We start from the raw sequence: 25,126 nt of genomic DNA, 5'->3' as shown, positions 1-25,126 counted from the left end.
TGAATATTTGTGTTCCCCCAAAAGCCTTAAAGGGAAGTCTTAAAGCCTTCCCTTCCCAAGTGATGGTTGTAGGAGGTGGGGCCTTTAGGAGGTGATTGGGTCATGAGGGTGGAGCCCTCTTAATGGAATCAGCGCTCTTATAAAAGAGACCTCGGTTCCCTCTTTCCATCAGGTGAGGCTACTGGAAGTCTGCATCTATAACCACAGGAGGATCCATGGCGAGGCCAGCATCCTGATCTCGGACTTCTGAAACGTCCAGAACCGTGAGAAATCAATTTCTGTTGTTTATAAGTGGCCCAGGTTATGGTAGTTTGTTATGACAGCCTGAGAAGACTGAAACTGCAGTATATTTTCAGAAATTTATAGGCTGGGAATTCCCTGGCGGTTCAGTTGCTGGAACTCTGCGCTTTCACTGCTGTGGTTGTGGGTTCAATCCCTCAGTGAGGGAACTAAGATTCCACAAGCTGAGTGGTGCAGCCAAAAAAAAAAAAAAGAAAGGAAAAAACAAACGCATAGGTTAATTTAAAAAATGTATTTCTTTCATTATGAACCTCCACTGTCATAGGGTGGGGGCTAGGGGAAAAGAGGACGCAATGGAGGCATACTTTTAAAATAGTAATAATATCATGTTGATGTATGGCAAAACCAATACAATATTGTAAGGTAATTAGCTTCTAATTAAAATAAATAAATTTAAATTAAAAAAATAAAATAAAATAGTAATAATAGCATCCATCTGTTGAGGGCTTACTATGAGAGATTCTAAGAGCTTTACATTATTATCTTATTTACCCTTAATAAGAAACTGGTGAATTTTTATATCAGCAATGTGATCAGCTGCAAGTAAGAAGACGATCTCAAAGATAGCTTAAATAGGTAGAAGTGTGGGACTTTTTCACATAGAACAAGAAGTATTAAGGTACACAATCCAGGGTTAGAGCTGCTCAATGAGCTGTCATGCCAATTCTTTGTGACCCCATGGACTGTAGCCCTCCAGACTCTTCTGCCAATGGGGTTTCCAGGCAAGAATACTGGAGTGGGTTGCCATGCCCTCCTCTAGGGGAATCTTCCTGACTCAGCATCAAACCGGTGTCTCCTGTGGCTCCTGCATTGGCAGACAGATTCTTTACCACTGAGCCACCTGGGAAGCCCCAATGATGCTGTTAAGGACCCCAAATCTGGTTACTGGTATAAACCGTGACCCAACGTGGATTCCAGCTGTAAAAACAGCGGCATCCTCAAGGCAGCGTCAGGAAAAAGGGTACAGGCATTAGTAACGATCTGTTGTTGTCATTATTACCAAAAAAATATTTATTACCAGAACTTCTATCCAAGTGACAGGGCTGCAAATAATTGAAGGACACATGTTTGGTTCTTGAAGAAGTTGCAGATGAGTTGGATGAACCAGACGTCACTATAAGAAGATAAGTGACAATGCAGGTTACTGCAGTTCAATAGTAGCATCAATGTAGGTGCGAGAAGTTTCAAGGCTGGAATGATTAGTGTCACAATGTATTAACCCAAAAGGGCTTTGGAGAGTGTGTCATCAGAATAGTCATTCTATAGATGATGAGTCAAGAGAGATGAAGCAAATTGCCCAGCTGGTAGCTGAGCAGAAATGAGAATCCAGGGGTGGGAAATTTTCATCCGTTGCCCTTCCTTCAGAGCACGCTGCTACTGTTATTGGAAAACGGGGTTTGCCTCTTGCTGTTGAGCCAAAAGTCACAACCAAGCCAACAAACTGGAGAAGGAAGGAATTACTACTTTCAGCAAGTGAGGAGAACACAGGGACCTCACCAAAGTACCCCGAACATCTCAACTGGGGAAATTTTAAGCTAAGAGTATATGTATATTCATAAAGGGGCTTGAGCAGAGGAGAATTCCTCATGGATTTGGGGCAAAAGTTGACAGAGTACAAGCTTTAGTTGATTGAAATCACAGGGTCATAAAAGGTTAATATCACCATCCTCTGAGTTCCAGTTGATTTGGTGGCTTGAACCCTTGAAGGGCATCTAAATTCTGCAAAATAGTTCAGAAAGTGCTTCTGTCCGATCTTTACCATTGACACAGAATTGAGTTTTTTCGACCATTTGTTATCTGCGATTGTTACTTCTCTTGCCTGGTAACAGTCTTCTTCTTTTGTTCCCTTGATCATCCTTACTGAGACCTATTCAAGGGCAAGCACTGTGGCCAGGCTTAGACCACAAAGTGGCTTAGGCCTAAAATGGTTCTTCTTAAGTCAAAAGCTACATCTGGTGCTTTTCCTCTGGGGACCCTCATCCTATCTGCTTACACTACCAAGGGCTAAGCTGCGGGAGGAAAGCTTCACCAGCTTTGTGTATCAAATATAAAGCTTCTTTCTACAATGAGTTAGACACACTGTTGGGTATTATTGAAGCAATAACAACAAGCTAGCCATGGATCAGGCAGTCAACTCTCAAAAATGATCCAGAAAGAGATTGGATTTATTCATGAATAAGCACAATGCTGTAGTTGGAGCACTTTAAACTGAGTCTGGGAAGGAAGGCAAGACTTACACAGAAGCAGTGAAGCAGGGCATTTCAGGTAGGAAGAATGTCAAAATAAAAGCTTCAGACCCAGAAATGAGCATGACATTTTCCAGTGGTGGTGAGGAGATGAACTTGGCTGGCAGGGAGAGGAACAAAGTTGGAGATTGGTGGAGGCAAGCGTGGTGAGCTGTGTGTTCTAGCTGGGGACAAGGCCAGGAAACCACTTGCTGTCTCCCCTAGGATATCAGTTGTATGTCACCACCCACTGCTGAATAGATCCAACTTTGCTCTTATTCGAGGCCACATTCAGGCTTCCCTGGTGGCTCAGTGGGGAAGAATCTGCCTGCAGTGCAGATGAGGGTTCAATCCTTGGATTGGGAAGATCCCTGGAGAAGGGAATGGCTACTCACTCCAGTATTCTTGCCTGAAAAATCCCATGGACAGAGGAGCCTGGCGGACTACGGTCCATGCCGTTGCAAAGAGCTGGACATGACTGAGCATGCATCCATAAGCCCACATTTATCATTTGTACATCAAATATTAGACTGCTTTCTACAATGAGTGAGACACACTGCTGGGTATTATTGAAGCAATTATAACAAACTAGTCATGAATTAGGCGGTCAACTATGAGATGATCCGGAGAGACTGGACTTACTTATAAATAATCATAATGCAGGACCTTATGTGAAATACCAATACACTACTTTGTCTCTCAATAAAATGAAATGAAAAATTATATCCAGCTGATAAGATGAGAGAAGATTCTTAGGTAGTACAGAACCCAGAAGGAAAAAACTGAAGGATCAGGAGAACACTGCAGAAAGAGGGAACAACTTGAGCAAAGTTGGGGGGATGTTAAGTGGGAGGATGGGGGTGGGTCTAGTTAACAGATGGACCAGAAGATGGATGAAGGGTGTGGGGGACACGAGAGGGAGTGGTGTGTCACTAAAACCACCCCTTTAGTCTTCACTGGTCTGGCGGAGGAAAGATCTTGGGGTGAGGCAAAGATCTGCTGTGACTCTCTCCAGGTTGCTGAGTTTTCTCTTAAAACTCACCCTGCATTCAAAGGCCTAGAGCCTTGATACCTACTGAAACCTTGTTGTTCAGTCACTCAGCTGCGTCCTACTCTTTACGACCTCATGGAGTGCAGCACACCAGGCTTACCTGTCCTTTACTGTTTCACGGAGTTTGCTCAAACTCATATCCATTGAGTCGGTGATACCCTGAAACCATCTCATCCTCTGTCACCCCCTTCTCCTCCTGCCTTCAATCTTTGCTAGCATCAGGGTCTTCTGCAATGAGCTGGCTCTTCGCATCAGGTGGCCAAAAGATTGGAGCTTCAGCAACAATGAATATTCAGGGTTGATTTCCCTTAAACTGAAACTTTTACACTGGGGAATAGTTGGCTCCCAACAGTCAAGTTGGTTACACCCAAACAAACATCGTTCAGGTCTCACTTAGCTAACAGAGATATGGAAAATGTCTCAGCAAACAGTAATAGGAGTTTTCGAGGAGCACTTCTCAGAGTTGATAAAACTCTCTAAGGCCAAGGGGGCTAGCTTTCCATGGCCCTTCTATCTCCAAAGCAGAAACAACGCAAAACTGTCTCTCTGAGGCTAAAATAGAAGAAGAGGTAAAGTGATGTGAGCCTGGCAGGAAAAGCTTTCCAGGCCTGGTCCTGCTCTTCCACATGTGATCTAAATTTAGACTCAAATCTGAGAACAGGAAGACAGATTATGTGTCTGGTTTCCATTGTAAATTCCACGTTCCCAGTTTGAATTTCCTTTAGTATCTTATAGGATTCTTTCAAAGTCTCCCGCACCCCATCCCATCCCCTTATCCCATTCCCCACCACCCCCTATCCCATCCCTCATCCTCCCATCCCATCCCAGGCTGTGCTGATATCCACACTGTGGACACACAGGACTGTGGTTTCTGGCACAGGATCATAAGAAAATTCCAGAAAGTCTGAGCAGCTGTGAAACCTAGAAGGTGGTTATTTGATGGTGATAACATCAGCTCTGGGAAGATTTTCTCCACGGCCACCCCACCCGCAATGTGCTCCTGCTTCTGTTCTTGTTGTTTAGCCGCTAGGTTGTGTCCGACTCTTGCAACCCCGTGGACTGTAGCCCTCCAGGCTCCTCTGTCTATGGGCTTTCCCAGGAAAGAATACTGGAGTGGGTTGCCGTTTCCTTCTCCAGGGGATCTTTCCGACTCAGGGATCAAACCCGGGTCTCCTGTATTGGCAGGCAGATTCTTTATTGCTGAGCCAGCAGGGAAGCCCTGTTCTGTTCTAGGGACAGGCGATTATTAAACTGGTGTCTGATTGGGTGCAGAGGTCTGAGTTTCTTTCTTATCATTTTCCTCCTTGCCACTCCCCTGTTTGTACCTTTCCTTTATCTTTTCCCTTCCAGATAGAACAGAAAGTCCCAGCAGTGTGTGTTGTGTCTAGGAGAAGGGGATGGAGTGGGGTGGTGGACTGTGTTGACTGAGGTCAAGGGCAATTTGGGAAGAGCAGACTTCCAACAATGAAACATTGGCAAGTTTCCAGTCTGTGCCGCCTGCACCTTGTCTATTTTTCTGTATCCTTGGAGACAAGCACTTCTCCCCTCCCCACCAATAACCAGGCCATCCCCGAGTTCAAAAGTAGTTTCAGTCCTCATACAAGTCTGTGGAGGGTACCTAGTAACTCACAGACTGCAGGGAAGGCTGTGTCGGTTAGCTAATTAATAAGGACACAGAACTCTAAACGTGCTGAGCATTTATTTCATATATCCTGGGGTTTATTACTTGATGATAAAAGCTGCTCCTGGTGAGAATGCTAAAACTCAAGCTCTAACAAGAAAACAGTCTCCAAAGCTACATGCCTTCCCCTGATTTTCCTAACATTGGAAGACATTTGTCTAACATTAGCAAGCCATTTAGAGAAATATGAAGGAAAGAAGAAGAGAAAAATTAGTGTAGTTAGAAGAGTTTCATGAAGGAGAAAATGAGGAGGAGGAGAGACGGTAAGGAGTGGATGCAATAGGAGTTGTCAGAAAAACAAAGACCCCGGACCCAGGAGGAACAGGACAGAGTCCGAAGCCTTTTGGACAAGTTCAAGGACAGCAGACATCCTCTGCAAACATATTTTCTAAGAACAGTTTGAGGTTGTCCAGACATTCTTTTCAAATTAGTGGCTATTCTGGGGAGAAAAAAAAAAGACAGTAGCTGCTGAAACAAGCAATCTGGACGTGCAAGTAAGTTAATGTTCACAGATGGACAGTTTTCCAGACCCGTCCCAGAGTCTTTGCTATGAGGTGTCTCCGTGAATTGCTGTGGTTTTCCAGCAGGCTTGGAGCAGAGTCCTTCCTAGGAGAGTTAAAATGCCCCCAACCCCACAGCTTCTAAATTTAGTGTTACTGTTTTTTCTGTTTTAGTTAATATAGTTTTACTGGCTCACTGCCATGTTCTTTCTTCAATGTTTTGTCTATGGCAGGTTTTTTTTTTCTTTTTTAAATTATGAAAGTATGATAGCACATTTACAGGAGACTTGAAAAATACAGAACAAAGTTACATATAGTTCCAACTATACATTGTAATTATTTTTTAAGTAGATAAATTAAGACTTTCAGTTGGATAGTGTTATTGTTAATATTGCAGTACCGTGGTAATGTAAAATGCATGCTGATGAAAGCTTAGTTCTACAAGGAAGCAGAAAAATCTCAAGTTGCCGAGAATCAAATCTTTCTCACACAGAATCTACGGGACACATCTTCTCTAGATTGCCCAGTTGTGGAAGGTGGCAGGCACTCCAAAGAGAGAATGATCTGGGGGGAGTCCTGAAGAAGGAAATGGCAACCCACTCCAATATTCTTGCCTGGGAACTCCCATTGACGAGCCTGGCGGGTTATAGTACATCCGGTTGCAAAGGGTCAGACATGGTGACTAACACACTTCCCTCTCCTAGATGACCTCAGGAAGGGCTCCCATAGATAGATCTGCCTACCCAGGAGGACAACAGATCTGACTGCCTCGTCAGGGACTGAGTGCCCCCAACATGAATAACTGCCCCCCACTGGATGGATCCAAGCAGAGACAGGACCACTTACACAAGGGGATTTCTGCTCTCACAGAAGATGGGACACACCGGCCTCCTAAGTCCCTGGTTTTATGACCCTGGCAGCACATAGCCAGGGAAAATATGAAAGTCCATCTTTAGATGGCTTTGCTCTCAGGACTGAGAATTATAACCGCTGATTAAAAGAATGCAAACAAGCTCAGTGGGATGATTTGGAGGTTAAGGTTATTTGAGTGATTTCTTAGAACTTCTTTCCTGCTTCCTTTGCACTTCTGGCCTATTTACATAACTTTTCTTCCTCCTCATTTACAAGGATTTATTGGGAAATAGGCTGTGACACTCTGTCAACAACAAACTGTTCCTTGCAGCTTCTTAGGAAAGTGGTAAGACATACTGATGGTCTTGCAAGTGCTGAAGGTAAACTTAGCAAAGCTAGTAGGCAAATAATAACATTGAAAATCATAGAGATGTATTCGTCTATTCATTTTCATTTGTCCTTCATTAAAAATTTTTTTTTCTTGAGAAAAAAAGATACATAAAAACACCTATGGACCCACCACCCAAGCCACGACACCCGACCGAAGGCCCTCTCTCTACCTGCACCTGTCTACTCTGTCAAACTTAAGTTTATCCTGATATTTCTACTACTCACTTCACTGTTTTCCTCTATAACTTTTATTACCTGTGCTTTTATCCTTAAAAAATATATTACCTAGAGTTGCTGGTGGATGAAATGGAGTAAATAGAATCACTCTTTCCCCAAAGTTATTTATCTACTTGTCTGTGCCGGGTCTTAGTTGCAGCACGTGGCATCTAGTTCCCTGACCAGGGATTGCACACGGGCCCCATGCATTGGAAGCACAGAGTCCTAGCTGCTAGACCACCAGGGAAGTCCCCATACTTTAATCCTTTGTTGCTTCTCTGCTCAACATTTTATTTTTTTAAGAGCTATCTTTTTAAAAATTATTTATTTTTGGCTGTACTGGATCTCCGTTACTGCAAGCGGGATTTCTCTAGTTGCAGCAAGTGAGGGCTACTCTCTAGTTGCCATGTGAGGGCTTCTCGGGGTGGCGGCTTCTCTGGTTGTGGAGCACGGGTTCTAGAGCATGCAGGCTTCAGTAGCTGTGGGGCACAGGCTTAGAATCTTCCTGGACCAGGGCTCGAACCTGTGTCCCCTGCATTGGCAGGCAGATGCTTAACCAGGATCTGCACCACCAGGGAAGTCCTCAACGTCGTATTTTTGAGATTCATCCGTGTTGTACTCCTATTGTATTTTACTGTACGATTATGCCACAATTTAACAATCCAGTCCACTTCTGGTAGACATTTGGATGGTTTCTCCCTCTTTGCAATTGTGAGCAATGCTGCTGTTGATTCTGGAATGTGTTTTTGAGCCCACTTGTGCAAGGGTTTTTCGAGGGTACAGGCCTACATTGGAATTACTGAGACTTTGTGTACATGCACATTCAATTGTCTAGGTAATACCGACTTGTTTTTCTAAAGCTATTATACATTTGAATCTGACCTGCAGTGTCTGAGTTCTGGCTGGTCACTCTGCATCAGCAGTTGGCGTTGAACAACTTTTTAAACGTTAGCCACTTTGATGAGTGTGTAGTGCTATCTCATAGATTTGATTTACATTTCCCTGGTTATGAACCATTTAAATTTGTTCTTTTGTGAAATTCCCCTTCATTTCTTTTGCTTATTTTTCTATTGATTGCTAGATTTTTACTTATTGATTTATATCAATTCTTTGTATCTTTTGGATTCGAATATTTGTTTGATTATGCAGGTCCTGAACTCTTATTTAAGAAATACCTCCTCACCCAGAATTTGTTAATGTATTCTCCTGTATTGTCTTATAAAAGTTTCATATTATATATCATTGAATCTAATTTGCCACTGATTGTAAGAAAAATCACAATTTCAGAAATAGTAAAATGTGAAAAAGAAAGTGTATACTTGAAAGGATGACATTAATGCATTTTTTTTTTCTTATATAGGTCTTTAATTCATCTAAAGCTGATTTGGTGATGTGGTGTAGAGTGGGGTTCAAATTTACTTTTTGCTATATGGATAACCAACTTCCTCCTCATCACTTATTGAAAAGTTTATCTTTCCCCCAGTGATCTGAACTACCATCTCTATCATACACTGCATGTCTGTGTATGCCAGGGGGTGTTTCTGAGCTCTCCTTTTTGTTTGATTGGTCTGTTTGTCTCTCCCTGAACCTATTCCACCCTTACTGATTACTATAGGTTTGGTATATAGGTGGGTAATTCCTCCCTCTATGTTGCTGTTGTTGTTTCATTGATTTGTGGGAACTCTATTTTTGGCTGCACTGGGTCTTCATTGCTGTACCCAGGCTTTTCTAATTGCAGTGCATCAGCTTTTGCGTGTGGGGGCTTCTTGTTGCAGAGCGTGGGCTCTTGGGTGTATTGGCTCAGTAACTGGGGCTCTTGGGCTCTAGAGCACAGGTTCAGTAATTATGGTAAACTGGTTTCATTGCCCCATGGCATATGGGATCTTTCCAGACCAGGGATCAAACCCTTGTCCCCTGTATTGGCAGGCAGATTCTTCCCCACTGGACCACCAGGGAAGTCCTATGTTCTTTAAGGGCCTCTTGAAGAAGAGATTTCTGTTGGGATTTCAAATTGAAATGCATTGAAGCTATAGATCAATTTGTGAAGAATTAATATTTTTATGAGATTGGGTCTTTTCTCTCCAAGAATATATTTCTCTAATTGGGTCTTCTTCATAGCCTTTCAATGAAATTTTGTAATTCTCTTGGTAGAAGTCTTGCACATACTTTGTTAGATTCATTCCTAAGTATCTTGTTTATTGATACTGTAGGGAAGGGGAATGTCCTCCTTGACCTTCCAGGGTTCCTGGCTGGGTCTGAAAATTAAACTGACAAAGACAGACTTACAGGAGAAAAGCATGCAAATTTATTTAGTACAAGTTTTACTAGATTCAGGAGCTTTGGTATTAGAGGCCTGAAGAAACAGTCTGTACTTTAATGCTGATTTTGATAAAGAATGGTCAGTAGTGTAGAAATATGAAAGCTTAAGGAGTCTAAGGTAAATATAGCGAACATTGTATGGCATCTTTCAAAAAGTTTAATTTCTGTTTATTGACTGTATATACAGGTGCTAATGGTCTATGCATGTTGACTTTTATAGCCAGAAACATCACCAAACTCTCATTCATCTGAGCAGGCTGTGTACATACTCTTTTGAATTTCCTATATATACTGTCATTGTGATTTCTTCCTTTGCAATCTAATATATATTTTCTTTTTCTTTCCTACTCCACTATTTAGGACCTTAAGTACAATACTGAATAGAAGTGGAGATGGCAACACACTTATCATGTTGCCCATTTTAAAGGGAATGGTTACCTATAATGTTTGCTGTAGGTTTTCATAAATGGCTTTTATCAAGGAAAATATTCCTAGTTTTCAAAGAATTTCATCTGAATTGATATTGAAGCTTTCTACTTTTCTTATTTATTTATGTATTTAATTTGGCCACACCAAGAGGCATGTTGGATCTTAGCTCCTCGATCAGGGATCAAACCTGTGCCCCGTGAAGTGGAAGCCTGGAGTGTCTTAACCACTAGACAGCCAGGGAAGTCCTGGATATTGAATTTTATGAAAGAATTTGTCTGCATCCACTGAGATCATTATATGATTTTTCTCCTTTAATGTTTTAATGTGGCAAATTACATTAATTGATTATTCTAATTTGAAATTAACCTTGTATTCTTGGGTAAGTCAATTTGGTTATAATTATTGTCTTGCTGGATTCAAATTGCTGAAATTTTGCCTGTGACTCTTCTGTCTATATTTATGCATGAGGTTGACTTGAAATTTTGTTTCTCACACTCTCCTCATCAGATTTTGGTGTAAAGTTATGCCAGCCTTATAAAATGATTTGAGAAATAATCCCTCTTTTTCCATACTCTAGAATGGCTTGTGAGAGGCTGGAATTATTTATTCCTTGAATGTTCAGTAGAAGTCACTGGTAAAACTGTTTCAGCCTGGGTTTTTCTTTGAAGAAAATTTAACAATAGATTCAACTATTTGAATGGTTATGAGCCCCTTCTGGTTTTCTATTTCAGTTTTATTAACATAATTCTTGGATTTTTCCCACTTCATCTAAGTTTTCAAATTAATTGGCATAGAAATGCTCACAAATTTGTCCTCACTTTCTGTGTCATGTGTGGTTATAAACTATATAGGAATATAGTTTATTCCTCACATTGTGGGTACCTTTTCTTTTTCCCTCAATCAGTTTTAACCAGAGGTTTGTAAAATGTGTTGTGTGATGGTTTAGTTGCTAAGTTGTGTCTGACTCTGAGACCCTGTGGACTGTAGCCTGCCAGGCTTCTCTGTCCATGGAATTCTCCAGGCAAGAATACTGGAATAGGTTTCTACTTCTTCCTACAGGGGATCTTTCCAACCCAGGGATCAAACCCACTTCTCCTGCTTGGCAGTCAGATTCTTTGCCACTGAGCCATCTGGGAAGTCTGTAAAATGTGTTGCTGCTGCTGCTAAGTCGCTTCAGTTGTGTCCAACTCTGTGCGACCCCATAGACGGTAGCCCACCAGGCTCCCCCATCCCTGGGATTCTCCAGGCAAGAACACTGGAGTTGGGTTGCCATTTCCTTCTCCAATGCATGAAAGTAAAAAGTGAAAGTGAAGTCGCTCAGTTGCGTCCAACTCTTAGCGACCCCATGGACTGCAGCCCACTAGGCTCCTCCATCCATGGGATTTTCCAGGCAAGAGTACTGGAGTGGGGTGCCATTGCCTTCTCTGGTAAAATGTGTTAGTCTCTCACAAATCCAGTGTTTGGCTTAACTGGTCCTTTCTATTGTATATTTTCAGCTTTTTTATTTTATCTTCCTTTCTACTGCTTTATTGAACTATATTTTGTGTTCCGTTTCTAACTTTTTTGCTCTTTACATTTAAAGCTATTTTCTACTATAAGCTTTTAGATCTATAAATTTCACTTTAACTACTTTAGCTTTCTCTCTCAAGTTTTCACACGTAGTATCAAATATTTGATACACAGTATTTAAACACTTACATTTTCATATGGATTTGTTCTTTGACCCAAACAAATGGATTTTTCTAGTTTTTTTTTTTTTTTTAACTGATTCTTGACTTAATTGCATTGTAGTCAGAGAATATGCTCTGTATGATAGGAAATTTTCCAAGTTTTTGAGACTTGCTCTATGGCTCAATCTATGACCAATGGGTGGGTTTAAAAATACATTTTTTTCTTATTCTATGATTTTGCACTTGGGATCCCTCCTTTATTAGGTCTGCCACTAAACTCGCCACTTAAAGCAGACCCTCTGGTTTTCTGGTTTTCTTCTGCCCCCAAGACTCCCAAAGCTGCAAAAACCAATATTCAGATTCATTCAATTCAGCAAATACCTTCCAGGCAAAAGGTGACTTTGGCCTTTGCTTACTGCTCTGAGTTCTGGCCTTTATATGCTCTCCTAGGACTATTTCTTAACTCCTTGCCAGTTTTTTGATCCCTTCTAGAATATATCTTTTAATATTTTACCCAGTATTCTTGTTGTTGTTGTTTTCAGTGGAAGAGTTAGATACTCAGCCGAGCATATAACTAGAAATGGAAATCCTCTTTTCGTTTTCACCAAATATTTGTTGAACGCCTACTGTGTGTGGACTAAGCACTGTAGTTGTGATCTGTGCAAGGTGGACTAGAGACACAAGAAAAAGGATGCAGACTGGGGTAGGACAGGAGGCACCAGACAGAAGCTGGTGGGAAGCTGGCTGAAACTATGGTTTGGGGCGTCAAGCAGGCCTGGGGTGAAGGTCAGGGTCTCAGCTTACTGGCTGTGGGGCCCAAGGCAAGTCACTCAACCTCTCTGTGCCTTCATTCCCTTCTTCAATAAACTGGCATTAACAATAGCAGCTGCCTCAGAGGCTTGTAGTTAGAATTACTAGAAAGCTCAGCAGTGATGGCTCAGAAAATGCTAACTAGTCTGTGTTCTCACAGAAGAGATGCATAAACTGAAAACAACAAGGTTATTTCTCTGTGACTGAATCCCCTCCCCCTGGAGCTGCCAGCGGAAGGGCATAGGACCCCCTGCCTTCCAACTCTGGGCTGCGGAAACTGGATCCTCATCCTAGTGACCATGTTTCCCTCTTCCAAAACCCCTCAACGAGACCCCCTTCTCACCGGCCCTCTCTCTCCTGACTTAGATCGCTTCCTCGACGAGTTTAGATTGTGGAAATCTGGGACAGGAAGGCAAGGTCTGCAGGCAACTTCTGCTTTCCAGAAGTTCCCTGAGACAAGCAGCATGTCTGGGTGCATTCTCATGCGGGAGGTCGGTGCGGGGTGGGGGAGAAAGGGGGCAATGCATGAAGAAAAATGAATGTTCATGTTTTAAAAGCTAGCCTGCTGCAGAAGGGATGGCTAAAGCATACCAGCTAGAAGGAGGAGGAACGGAGAAGAGCACCCTGGATGCTATGCAGGAGAACCTGGGCTTTTTCCTCTAGGTAGTGGACTGCCAATAACTGGTGCCCGGGTCTCGTCTGTGATTCAAGGTGAAGGGTGCTTAGAAGTTGAGGAACAGAGGGCAGGGAGACCAGCTGGAATATGTCCCCCAGGGAATCCTCAGATGCCGGGGTCCAGCCCCGGCTGATCCAGGGTATTCGAAAGGGAGACGGCGTCGGCGACTATTTAAATATTCATCAAAGATATAAAGAGTAATAGAATGAGGATAGCTCAGTAGGAAAATTCAGTGGAGAAAAGAGGCTGAGTAGCTTGGTTTATGCGGGAGACCAATAAAACTTCAAGACAAGAAGATTGCACCACTTACGTAGGCCGCAGGCGTCCTTCCGTTCTCCTGAAGGAGAGGAGACACTGAGGCCTCCCCGGTCGGATCTTAGAAGCCCAGGCATAATTAGTAAGCATGGTGGGTTCCGCGCTCCAGATGGAGACTCAGCCAGAGTTTGAGAGACAGAGAGACATGGGGAGACCAGTATTTTGAGGAACTGATCCAAATTCTTTATTTTCCAGAGTCTGTTTTTATACACTGAGATGTTATACGAAAGTCACGTGGGGTCAGCAGTCCTGACTTTTATCAAAGTCAGGTGCTTCATACAAATGTATACAGAGGTCTTAGGGGTGTTACATCATCTTCTGGCCAGGGGGGCCTGCTGACAATTTACGACCCTCTCCTTGTGGCAGTGGTCAGTCAACCAGAATGCTTTTTTCTCCAAGGGCGATTATTCTTAAAACAGACGCCACCCAAATAAAGTTACATTCCTATAGGGTGAGGGTGTAGTGGGTTTTAGTTAAGGAAAGAATTTACTTAGCCTAAGGTCTAATGTGATTTATATCAAAGGTTAATACTTATTTCTTCTATTTATTCATTAACATGTGTAAGGGCAGGGAATGTGGAGTCTTAGCAACAAACATTGGCTCAACAAATGAAAAACCCTTCACCAATACAATTTCTAATCAGCCCACTATACTTATACTAATGGTTTTCTAACTTTTCTAAGGAACCTGTTTTTAGAAGGTTTAAAGCATCTCGTGCCTCTCAGGGTTGGGAGGCTGTGAGCAATCACATGTGGCTGGACGAGCCTGTCAGGCAGGCTAGAGAAACTTCAGAGGAGTTTGTAGGTTGAAACACTCCTATCACGCTCAGGAATTATTATTAACTGGAGCTCTAAGTTAACTCCTTCTCTGAAAGAGGTGGTGGGGGACAGCCCCCTGTAAAGTCAGAGGTGTAGGGGAGAGCACAAAGTAGTTAAGTAGGCAGGTTCTGGTTATGGGGGTAGATGCTCGAGAATTTCCAGGGGGACTCCTGAGGCTCGATCCCGCCTTTGCGTATGTCAAGCCTCCTTCTCCATGACCTTTGCCATGGGCGGAGTGCCTCATGCCGGACCCCAACACTCAGAGATGCTGTGGGAGAGGGCCTGATGGCTAGAAGGTGAGGTCTCCTGTTGTGCAGCTGGGGAGGTGACTGAAGCCCATCAAAACAGAGAGCTTTGGAGAGTAGAAACGACAAGACGTGGTGGACATGGAGGGGAGAGGAAGGACACAAGACCTCCTCCTAGGTTTCTGGCAAGGATGACTACATGGATGATGGTGCAACTAGCCATGATAGGAGATTCAGGAGGAGCAGGTTTGAAGAAACAAATGCAATGGACCTGCATTTGATGTCACGGTGGGCCAGGCTGCTGGAGGTGTCTAAATTCTCTGAACACGGGCATGGGGCCCTTGGGCTTCTGGCTAGGGCGAGGATGTGGGAGTTTCCAGGAGGAAATCGTGCTCAGTAGTATCTTACTCTTGAGGCTGTGAGGGACGGTATGAAAGGGTACACAGAATTTGGCAACCAAAAGTTTGTTGGTAACTCTGGCATGAGTAGCATCAGGGGTGGAGGAGGAGCGAGAGCAAGGCTGTGAAGAGGTGAAAAAGCAGAGTCTCTTCTTTCCATCTTGGCTGGGGAGCCAAGTTGGGAGATAAGTTGATGGCCTGCGGGGGCAAGAAAGCCGACTCCTGCTCCTTCTCTCCCACCCCGTGGCTTCCAGCTTCCTGAGCCCACTCACATGGAGGGGTGGTCCAGAGTTGGGGCAGGGGACACCGGAGGGTGAGGCTCCTCCCACAAAGTGGGAAGGAGTGGGGCTAGGACATCTGCAGGAAGTGCTTCTTTCCTCCTGCATTCCAGTGGACTCGGAGGGAATGGAGGCTCCAAACACTCTTCTTAGATGTTAGGGGCAGGAAAGTAAGTGTTAGTAACTCAATAGTGTCCGAGTCTTTGCGATCCCATGGACTGTAGCTCACTAGGCTCCATGAAATTCTCCAGGCAAGAATACTGGAGTAGGTTGCCATTCCCTTCTCCCAGGGATCTTCCTGAACCTGGGTCTCCTGCCTTGTGGGCGTATTCTTCACCAACTGAGCCAGGAGAGAAGTCATGGGCAGGAAGTGAAGGCATATCACGCAACAGATATTTCATGAGTCTCTGTTTTGCTTAGGTAGTGGCGTAATGTAGGTAAATATCAGAGAATGAGGAAATGGCAAATGCGTGAACCTGTCACTCAGATAAGGGATCCAATCTCAGGTAGTTTGGAGGGACGGAGGATGTGTAGGGCTTCCTGAATGACGAAAGGAAGGAGGCCTAACAGAATAGTTTCTTCCCAAGCTCTTTCCCAAGGCAGTGAGAATGGCCTCAAAGAAACAGGAAAATCTAAGGGGTAGGGGGGCGGTGGGGAGGAGAAAAGCAAACAAGTAACAGAATACTCAGGTCCCACACTAAGCTAAATTAGGCACTTTACTATGCCTGTATGCTCAGTTGCTAAGTCCTGACTCTTTGCGACCTCATGGACTGTAGCCTGCCAGGCAACTCTAGTTCATGGGATTTCCCAGGGAAAAATACTTAGTGGGTTGCCATTTCCTTCTCCAGGAGATCTTCCCAAGTTGGGGATCAAAGCTGCCTCTCCTGCATTGGCAGGTGGGTTCTTTACCACTGAGCCACCAGGGAAGCCTGCTTTAAGAGTAATGGTGTGTGATTCTCAAGACAACCCCAGGAGAAAGGCATTCCTGTTCCCATTCTATTAACATAGAAAGTAAGGGTCCAACTATTTTTCTCACTTTAATTTCATTTCTCCAGAGCAGAGTAAAATACTCTGAAACACAAAGGGAAACGTCCAGCCTCTGTCTTTGAAAATTTTTATCCACTTGTGAAGCCTGGCACCCAAAAGGGAAACTCTAGAGTCCTTGGGCCAAGGAAACCACCTACGTTTCTGTGGGGCCCTGGTTAAGGATGGGGTGAAGCTTGGCTGAATGCTTGAGAAAGGCAGAAGGAACTTGGAGGAGGAAGTGGTTGTCTGGTTCCTTCTGCAGAGGCCACCTAGGGGCCCTGAGACAGGGAGCTGGTTCCCTGGTCACAGCCCTGTCAGCCCACACTCTGTCGGTGGGAGGAGACTGAGCTGCGGCTGGGCTTGGGAGGAGCTTTATATCAATGCCCTACTTTTCAATATTCTCAAATCTGTGTAAGTTGTCATCCACAGGATGCATACTGAGAAGTTAATGGAATTTGGAAGGAACACATGTACTTCCATTCATAACTTTCAGTAAGGGCATAGGCAGCGAAGAGATAAAAGCCAGTGTGCAACAATAATATCCAGCCCGAGCAATCCATTTGCTTAAATGTATATTTTCAAAAAGGAATGTGTAATAGGATGGGGGCGGGGCGCAGGGAAGTAATCAAACAGATGTGCTACTGGTAATCGAAAGTGGATTATGAAATACTGAGGCCTTGTATCTTTTTTGCCCTTTACTGTGTTCAGTCGCATGGGACTCTTTTACAACCCTCTGGACTATCCATGGGAGTCTCCAGGCAAGAATACTGGAGTGGGGTTCCACTTCCTTCTCTAGGGGACCTTGCAGATCCAGCGATACTGCGCCTCCTGCACTGGCAGGCGGGTTCTTTACCACTGAGCCACCTGGGAAGCCCCTTTCATATTTATTCTTTTGGGGCAATTGGGCTCTAAGATGCTCGTGACGCGCTGCAGGGTTGCCATGGGGACCAGGAAACACTATTATAGAAAGGTAACGTTCGGATGGCCCCACGCCCGCCAGAGGTAGGGGCCCGCCGAGCGCGCGGGAGATGGGAGGCTCCGCTGCGCAAGGGGCCGCGGGCTGGAGGGCGGCGCGTGGCCGGGAGGGGGCGGTGGAGCGGCGTCGTCACGTGGCGGGGCGGGGCCTGCGAGTCGCCCGCCTGCCTGCCCGCCCGCCGCCGCTGCTCCGCCGCCCCGCCGCCGCGTCCCATTCATGAGGGCCGCCCGGCTCGGCTGCGGCCCAGGCGGCTCCCGAGGCAGCGGCGGCGGCGGCGGGATCCCGGGCCCCGCGCGCGCCCCTGGCCGGCCCCGCCCCCTCGGCCGCCCGCGAGCGCGCCCAGCCCGGCGGGTCCTCGCCGAAGCCGTCCGGCCGCCGCCTGCCCTCCAGGCGCCGGCGCGGGCCGGGAGCGGAGTCGCCGCAGGTAAGCGGGGTCGCGGGGCCGGGTCCTCCCCGCGGTGATGGGGGTGGTGGGGAGGGGCGTCTCCAGCTCGGCTGCAGGCCAGGCCCCCTGCCTGCGCCCCCTGCGGGCGGGCAGACGCGGAGAAATTCGGCGCCCCCGGCGCGCGAGTGGAGGGTGACTCCGGGCCCCCTTGCCCGGCCCTGCGGCGCGGAGGCGGAGCTGCGGTCCCGGAGACGCTCGGCCGCGCGGGTCCCAGCGAGGGAAGCGCCGCCGGAGGCCGCGTCTCCATCCCGCCCCCGGGCCTGGGGGAGGGGGCCCGGCACGTGATCGCGGCTCGGCCGGGAAGTTGCTGTTATTTCTCTGTGGCCGTTCGTTCTCCAGGCGTCTCCGCCTCCGGGCTCTGGACCGGATCCCGAGTGTGAGTAGTTCTCCTCCTCCTCCCAGACCCCCTCCCCGCGCACATCCCCGTTTGCGTCGACCGTGTGCAAAGGATGCTGAGGCTTTCTCTCTCGACTTCTGACCCCGGCGGGTCTCCACCTCTCCCTTCGCCGGGGTAGATGGAGACTGTGCCCAGTGAATACTGGGCATGTGGCCTGGAAGAAAACCTTTAGGAAAACCTTTACCAGAAAGATCAGCCTCCCTTTCAGAAAGTGCTGGAAGTCGGACAGTTCGGAAATGTTAAGAATTAACTTAGCAAACCGCTAGTTTCATTTAAAAATGCACGATTGAAAAACTGCCCCCTCCCCCCGTCCCCACACTGAAAAAGTGCCCCTTGCCTTGGTGTCAGGCCAGGCCTTATTGAAGCTCTTTGCCCTGTGCGGATGCTCGTGAGTGTTACTGGTTATTGAAACTTGCCGTGGCTAGTTTCTAAAGCTTTGACAACACGTAGCCAGTCCTGAGGTAGATTTTGAAGTATTTAGAAATTGTTTAGGGGCCCCTGATGGCTTATATGTTGATGGTCTGATGTTGATTGCTCCCAGCTGCGGTAACACTGGAAAGGGCGGCAGGTACAGCAGAGGTGGGAGCAGCAGGGGAAGGGCCCCCTAGTGCAGCATCGTCTCTGCTGAAGGGGCGGCAGCCTCAGGCCATCCTGGGCAGGAGTGTGAAAAGCCCCCAGGCCAGGGGTGGAAAGGCATTGGACCGTGTGGGTGGCCGATTCCCTCCAGTTATAAAGTGCAGTTGGGGGTGATGTGTCAGATTGGAGCACCTCCAGGCCCAGGGGTGGATGGTGAAGGCCGAAGAATGCTAGAAATGAGACTGGTAGGTTCTGTTGTAATTGATGGTGAGGTTGAGAACCAACTAGAGAAGCTTTGTTTTGGAGGAACTGGAAGTGGGAGCATTGGAAGGCCATCTGACAGTACAGTAAAGACACTGGTGAGAAGCAGATGATTAGGATCGGCTGGGCTCTGTGTGGTTGCTCCGTTGTTCTTGTGGCTGCGAAAGGTGCTGGTCACTGGGGATTGCCACGTTTGGGTTACTGACTGCACACTCTCTCTCCTAAGCTAGACTGTGTCCTAGAAGGCCAGACTCCGGTAGCTGCCAGCTCCCAGGGTAAGGCTAGCTTCTAGAAGCATCTCTGTGGAGGTCTGTAGAATGAAGGTAGGAAGACGTGGACAGTGTGTCCGTAACAGTGACTCGAGAGCTGGTGGCACTTCCTGAATGAATTCAGCTCTCCTGAATTGTGAGCCCTGGATGCACAGTCCAGGCCATGCCACTCACTGGAGGTGGTAGTGGTGGCTTAGCCACTCAGTCGTGTCGGACTCTTTGCAACCCCATGGACTGTAGCCTCCCAGGATCCTGTGTCTCTGGGGTTTCCCAGGCAAGAATACTGGAGTGGGTTGCCATTTCCTCCTCCAGGGGATCTTCCTGACCAAGGGATCCAACCTACGTCTCCTGAATCGCAGGTGGGTTCTTTACTGCGAGCCGCCAGGGAAGCCCCCACCCCGCTGGAGGTGTTCAGTGAACTGATATACATTACAGTGAACATTTTGCAGTGTTTACCTATTAACTTGAGTTTAGAGATAGCTTGGTTCTCTGTGTTGGCAGCTATGCTGCTTCATCTCTACGCATTTCCTCATAGGTGGCAGCGGTGACACCCAGCTGGAAGCTTTGTCTAGTTAGGAGGTGGATTCAGCTGCCTCCCGTGGGTGCTTAGCAACCTGTCAGGAAGTGCCCCTTCAAACAAGTCTGCCCACCTTTAAATCCTTTTGATCCGACCCCAGCGGCTGTCGCTGTGTGTGTACGTGTGTGCCTGCATTGAGTTGCCCATCTATCTCTGAGCAGTGATTTGGGGCCTTTATTTTGAAAGCCTGTTTTGGTCTGTGGTATTTCGCTTCATTTAGAAGTACGTTGTTTTCCTCCTGGCTGAGCCCGAGTACTCTGACTTGTCATTTGCCTTCTTTGTGATGAAACAACACACAGGTTGGTAGCAGCACCTTCTGTAGGCGGTGGGTGCATGCTCGGTCGTGTCCGACTCTGTGACCCCGTGGACTGTAGCCCACCAGGCTTCTCTGTCCATATGGAGTCTCCAGGCAAGAATACTGTAATGGGTTGCCATGCCCTCCTCCAGGGGTACTTTCCAGTGCAGGGATTGAACCCACTTCTCTTGTGTCTCGTGCATTGGCAGGCAGAATCCTATATAAATGCTGTCTTACTGCAACTTTGAGGATAGTTACTACAGGCTGGAGCAGGGTGCTGTATGGATTTTATCTTAGTAATAAAGTATTTTAAGTAAGTCATTTTGGTGGCTTTGCTGGCTAATAGCGGTGATTTGGGGAATCGACCTTCCCTGCCTTGGGCTTGAGTCTTTTAGTTACACTCTGTCACTCCAGCTAGACACTTCACATGTGTCCAGGGTGAAAGTGGAGAGAGAGTTGCTTGGGATCTCTGTGAGTCCTTGGCAGCGGCAAGCTGGGTCCAGGTGGTCTGGCCTGCTCTGGAACCCTGGGACTTGGGGATTCGGCTCTTAAGTATCCATTCCCTCTAGAGGGAAGAAGGAAAAGAAAATCTGTTAGGAGATAAACGGTGCTGCGATGCAAGATAAAGCCCCGTAGTGTGACCTTTGGAATTAAATGATGATAAATTATATTGTACAATCTTGTTTGCTTCACTGATTATAGTTCAGAACCTCTTTTCCTCTAAAGACTTTGAGTGCTAAATTGCGATGATGCTGTTTGTCGGTTAGACTGGTGTTAAAATTGCTACAAAGAAATGAAGAAAGGAGCCAGAATGCATTCACCTGGTAAAGCAAGGCTCCTTAGCCACAGCATCAGCCCCTTTGCCTGCCTTCATCTCAGGTCTACCAGAAGGGTGTGGCCAAACCCCAGGAGGGGTTTATATGACTGTTAGGTGGAAAGTGAAACTCGCTTAGTCATGTCCACCTCTTTTCGACCCCATGGACTGAATAGTCCATGAAATTCTCCAGGCCAGAATACTGGAGTGGGTAGCCATTCCCTTCTCCAGGGGATCTTCCCAACCCAGGGGTCAAACCCAGGTGTCCTGCATTGCAGGCAGATTCTTTACCAGCTGAGCCCACAAGGGAAGCCCAAGAATACTGGAGTGGGTAGCCTATTCCTTCTCCAGCAGATCTTCCCAACCCAGGAATCGAACCAGGATCTCCTGCATTGCAGACAGAGTCTTTACCAACTGAACTGGTGGGTGGGGGGTGCTTTTAAAATTATTTTTAGACTATTTATATCAAATATATGATTTGAGAGACTACATACATGTTCAGAGGCTGGGACTAGAAGGTGATCTTTTAAAAAGCCATTTGGAATACGTGGCCAGTTTTTGTCCTGTTTGCATTTAGAACTTTATTATGCAGTGTTGTGTGTATCTGTAGTTATCTGCGTATTTTCAACATGACCTATCCAAATAAGACTTCCCTGCTTCTTCGGAGGAGAAGCATTGGCTCCCAGGAAAGCACTGCTCGCTTTGCCCTGGTAGCTGATGGATTGCCTTTATCTGACTTTCTTGGCATGTGTGAACAGTTTAGATAATCTTATGAACAGTAATTAATCTTACGAACAGTAACTGAGTCTGTTGGCTTTATTTCATTTCATATCCTTATTTATTTTCTGTACCAATTCCCTTGATTGTTTTGTAATATGTAAGTTTGTCTGAACTGCGTCAACTGATTTTTGTTTCAACCAGGCAGAGTATAAGAATCTGCCTGCAATACAGGAGACCCAGCTTCCATCCCCGTGTCGGGAAGATCGCCTGGAGAAGGGAATGCCAACCCACTCCAGTATTCTTGCCTGGAAATCTCATGGACAGAGGTGCCTCAGGGCCTACAGTCCATGGGGTTGCAGAGAGTTGGACACGACTGAGAGACTAACGCTTTGAGAGTATAAGTAAAATTCAGAGTGGTTTGTAAATTCTAAATTGTTTTCAGCTTCTAGCATTTTTTCCATCTTTCCTACTCAAAAATCTAGAATGGTCCTTCTCGCAAATCTGAATTTCTCCTCTGTCAATTTCCTCCCAACCATCTCCACCTGCCTGAACATTTAATCCTCTAGACCCACTTCCCTTGATCGCCATCAGCTGCAGGGAGGCGTGCCCTCTGCGTGTGGTGACACAGTTGCTCTTTCGTTTGTCCTAGGCTGCTTTGTGTCTGCTCTCAAGTCATCCATGGCTTTCCTCTAGCAGCTCACCAGGGTCAGAGGAGACAACAACTGTTGCCTTAGTTTTCAGACACTCCCTGTGGCCAATCTGCCCCCTTTGCTCTGTAAATATTGAACCAAAGGGAGTGGAGGAGAGGTGGACTGTTGGATGGAATAAGAAGCCAGATGTAGAGGCTTGTTGTATTCTAGCGAAAAGATAGTTTGAAGAGGGAAGGAACTTTTAAACGGGCACCATTGGGGACCGGTCATGGGGACAAGATCTGTAGGTTTACAAGTCTCTGTGAAGGGGGGAGAGAGGAAGGGACAGGTCTTCACGGGTTGATGTATGGAGGGCATCAGATCCAGGGTGCCCAGGTGGTGGTGCCACCTAGTACCTGAAGGCACCTGTTGTGCTCTCTCCAATTGTCTTGATTTTTACCTTTTTTGGTCATTTGTTAATTTAGTTGTTGTATATTTTATGTAACATTACGGGGAGTGCAAAGGAACGTGGATTTGAAAAGTTTAAGAAACACGATTAAAGACAGTAATATTTCAAAGAGAAGAGGAACCAGTACCTAGGTTTAGAAGTGACTTGGTTTTGGTGAGTATGATTAAGTAATTGTAGATGAAGAGGAGATGCTGAGGGCAGGGGAAACCTCCTTCAGAAACTCTGAAGCTGGGACTAGTGACTTTCTCGCAGGAAAGAAGATGGGTATGTGGCACCAAGTAATGTCTTCAGTGGCTGAATGTATGCATCTACCTATTTCTGAAACATAATGGAAGGGGTGATATTATTTTGTTTTTCAATCTTTTGTAAGATGTTTTCCAATCTTTACTAAGATGTGTTCCTTTTTATAGAGAAAGGATCATAATTGTAAAGAAGTTCATTGGTTAATCTGGAATTGAAATCTACCTGAGCCTTTCTCCTGCCTCTGAATAAGCAGAGGCAGTGTGCGGTGGTCAGGATGGTTCTCATCTCTTCATTTAGTGGTGATGTGACGTTTTTTGCTCCTGATAAGCTAGGTGTGTCCTGCTGTGCTAGAGACGTGCAGTTTCATTCATTCTGAAGGGCCCTTGAAAGGTAGAAGCTCTTCAATATAAACTCATCCGTTAATCTTATTGTATGATTTTGTATAGTTATCAACTGGGAGACAGTCAAACCATCAGACAGTTCATGTGAACTAAGTACTCTGAATTGCTGCTCCCTGGTATGAAGTGGTACTTCCTCTGATGGGTGGGTCATAGACTTGTGACCCTTGTAAACTGATGTCTTTTCTGAACCCAGTGTAAGTCAGGGAGTGCTTGGGCTTAGAGGAGACCCCTAGGGGACATACATTTTGTTTCAAGATTCTGTGTGAATATACTTTTGCCTCATCAGGAGTCTACGTGTAATTATGTTTTTCTTTGTAAGACTTTCAAAGACTCTACCCACATATTTCTTTAAAATTTCAACATTTTTGGATGAATTTTGAGTCACATTAATAGCCATAACCAACCCAATGGACATGAACTTGAGCAGACTCTGGGAGATAGTGGAGGACCGGAAGCCTGGCATGCTACAGTCCATGGGGTTGCAAAGAGTCAGACACGACTTAGCGACTGAACAAGAAAAATAATCATAACGTCTTTTTACATAAGAACTACACAGAAGCAGGACTTATTTAGGGAAGCATCGTTTAAGAGAGAAGTTTTCCGTTTTATAACTAAAAACGTTAGTGCTTTTTGAGAAAGAACTGATCTTTTGTTGACCTGGCTCAACCAGTTCAAAAAACTTGCCTAAGTAATGTTATTTGAAAAGTAAGAATTTGGAATTTGGGGGTCTTTAAAAGATAGCTGCTCCATCCACTGAGGCTCTCCGTTTGCAAAATGGTGCTGATGTCTACTTTTAGGAACACTCCATGTTTCTAGGAGGTGCTTAATGTTTGTAAGACCTTGTCATCATCATTGCAGTTACATGATTGAACACTTTCTTAGGGCAAGGCGTTGTGGTTCACACAAATTATCTCAAGAGTCACGACGACTCTGGGAGGTGGAGATAATAGTCCCATTTTCTAGGTAAAGATGGTGAGGCTGGAAGAGCTTTGCCAAAGGCTGGCAGCTGTGCAGGGGCGGTGCTGCCCTCACCCCATCACCACCGCTCTGCCCAAGGACCGTAAGAATTCACCTGTGTCTGCTCAACAGGCTGGAGCCAGTTTTCGGGCTTTGTTTTGACTTGATTAGGTAACACTGGAGAACTAATTCTTAATGTCAGCGTCTATCAATTGCTAGAAGGCTAGCACCTGCTGTGTAGGCGCCTTGGGTTTCTCTGAGGCATTTATGTGTGAAAGCCAACGTTGCAAAGGCAAGAAGTGCCAGGGAGAGAACCCCGGAGGCCATGGGCCTGGGACCGCGATGGAATCAGCGGGACTGTGTGATGCCAGGTCCCTCTGCCTGCCTCTCCTGGCACGAGCGCATCGCTGGCCTGAGTCGGGATGGAGCGTTTAAAACACGGCCCCTGAACGCTGGCCGAGTATTGTCCTCAGCTGAGTCCCTGAGGACGCTGATTCTGTTTAGTGTCGAGAAGGAGAACTGGGCTCAGCTGGACTTCTAGAGACATCGTTTGTCAGAATCCACGAAGCTCCCTTCCTCAGGGATCTTCCCAGGTACTCTGGACTGTCCACTTGCGCGTCCTCTGTGACTCCCCGTTACCTGGGACGGGACTGAGGGTCTCAGCCCCGAGTCCAACGTGGCCAAGCTGGATGGGGCTTCCAGCTGTCTCCTCCACACGTAGCCTCTCCCCTCCCGTGGGGGCAGCTGCTGAGACCCCTAATGCTGTTGAGTTTGAGGGTTTCTTAATTGGTGCTTTCTTCACTGTGTCGTTTGACTCAACTTGCCAACTCCATCTGCAGAAAGATTCTAATGGAGTTTTAATGGTGTTTTCCTTACTTGTGAATAAATTAACGATTTG

At 46.0% G+C, this 25,126-nt stretch overlaps 1 protein-coding gene across 3 annotated transcripts in view; it reads left to right on the top strand.

Annotated features, from left to right (window-relative positions):
* The first annotated feature begins 241 nt into the window (after nt 1-241).
* The window catches only part of LPIN2 (lipin 2), a 93,324-nt gene continuing 68,439 nt past the window's right edge, over nt 242-25,126 (top strand). The window contains exon 1 of one of the 3 annotated variants that reach the window (XM_061399838.1): nt 242-263. The gene's annotated coding sequence lies outside the window, so the exon portion shown is untranslated. Of the gene's footprint in view, nt 264-17,422; nt 17,600-17,914; nt 17,997-25,126 lie in introns of those variants that run through there. The other 2 variants (XM_061399842.1, XM_061399841.1) reach the window with 2 other exon arrangements.

Source organism: Bos javanicus, chromosome 24 (genome assembly GCF_032452875.1).
Source record: "Bos javanicus breed banteng chromosome 24, ARS-OSU_banteng_1.0, whole genome shotgun sequence".
NCBI classification, from domain to species: domain Eukaryota; kingdom Metazoa; phylum Chordata; class Mammalia; order Artiodactyla; family Bovidae; genus Bos; species Bos javanicus.
This window is presented reverse-complemented; position numbering and strand designations above follow the sequence as displayed.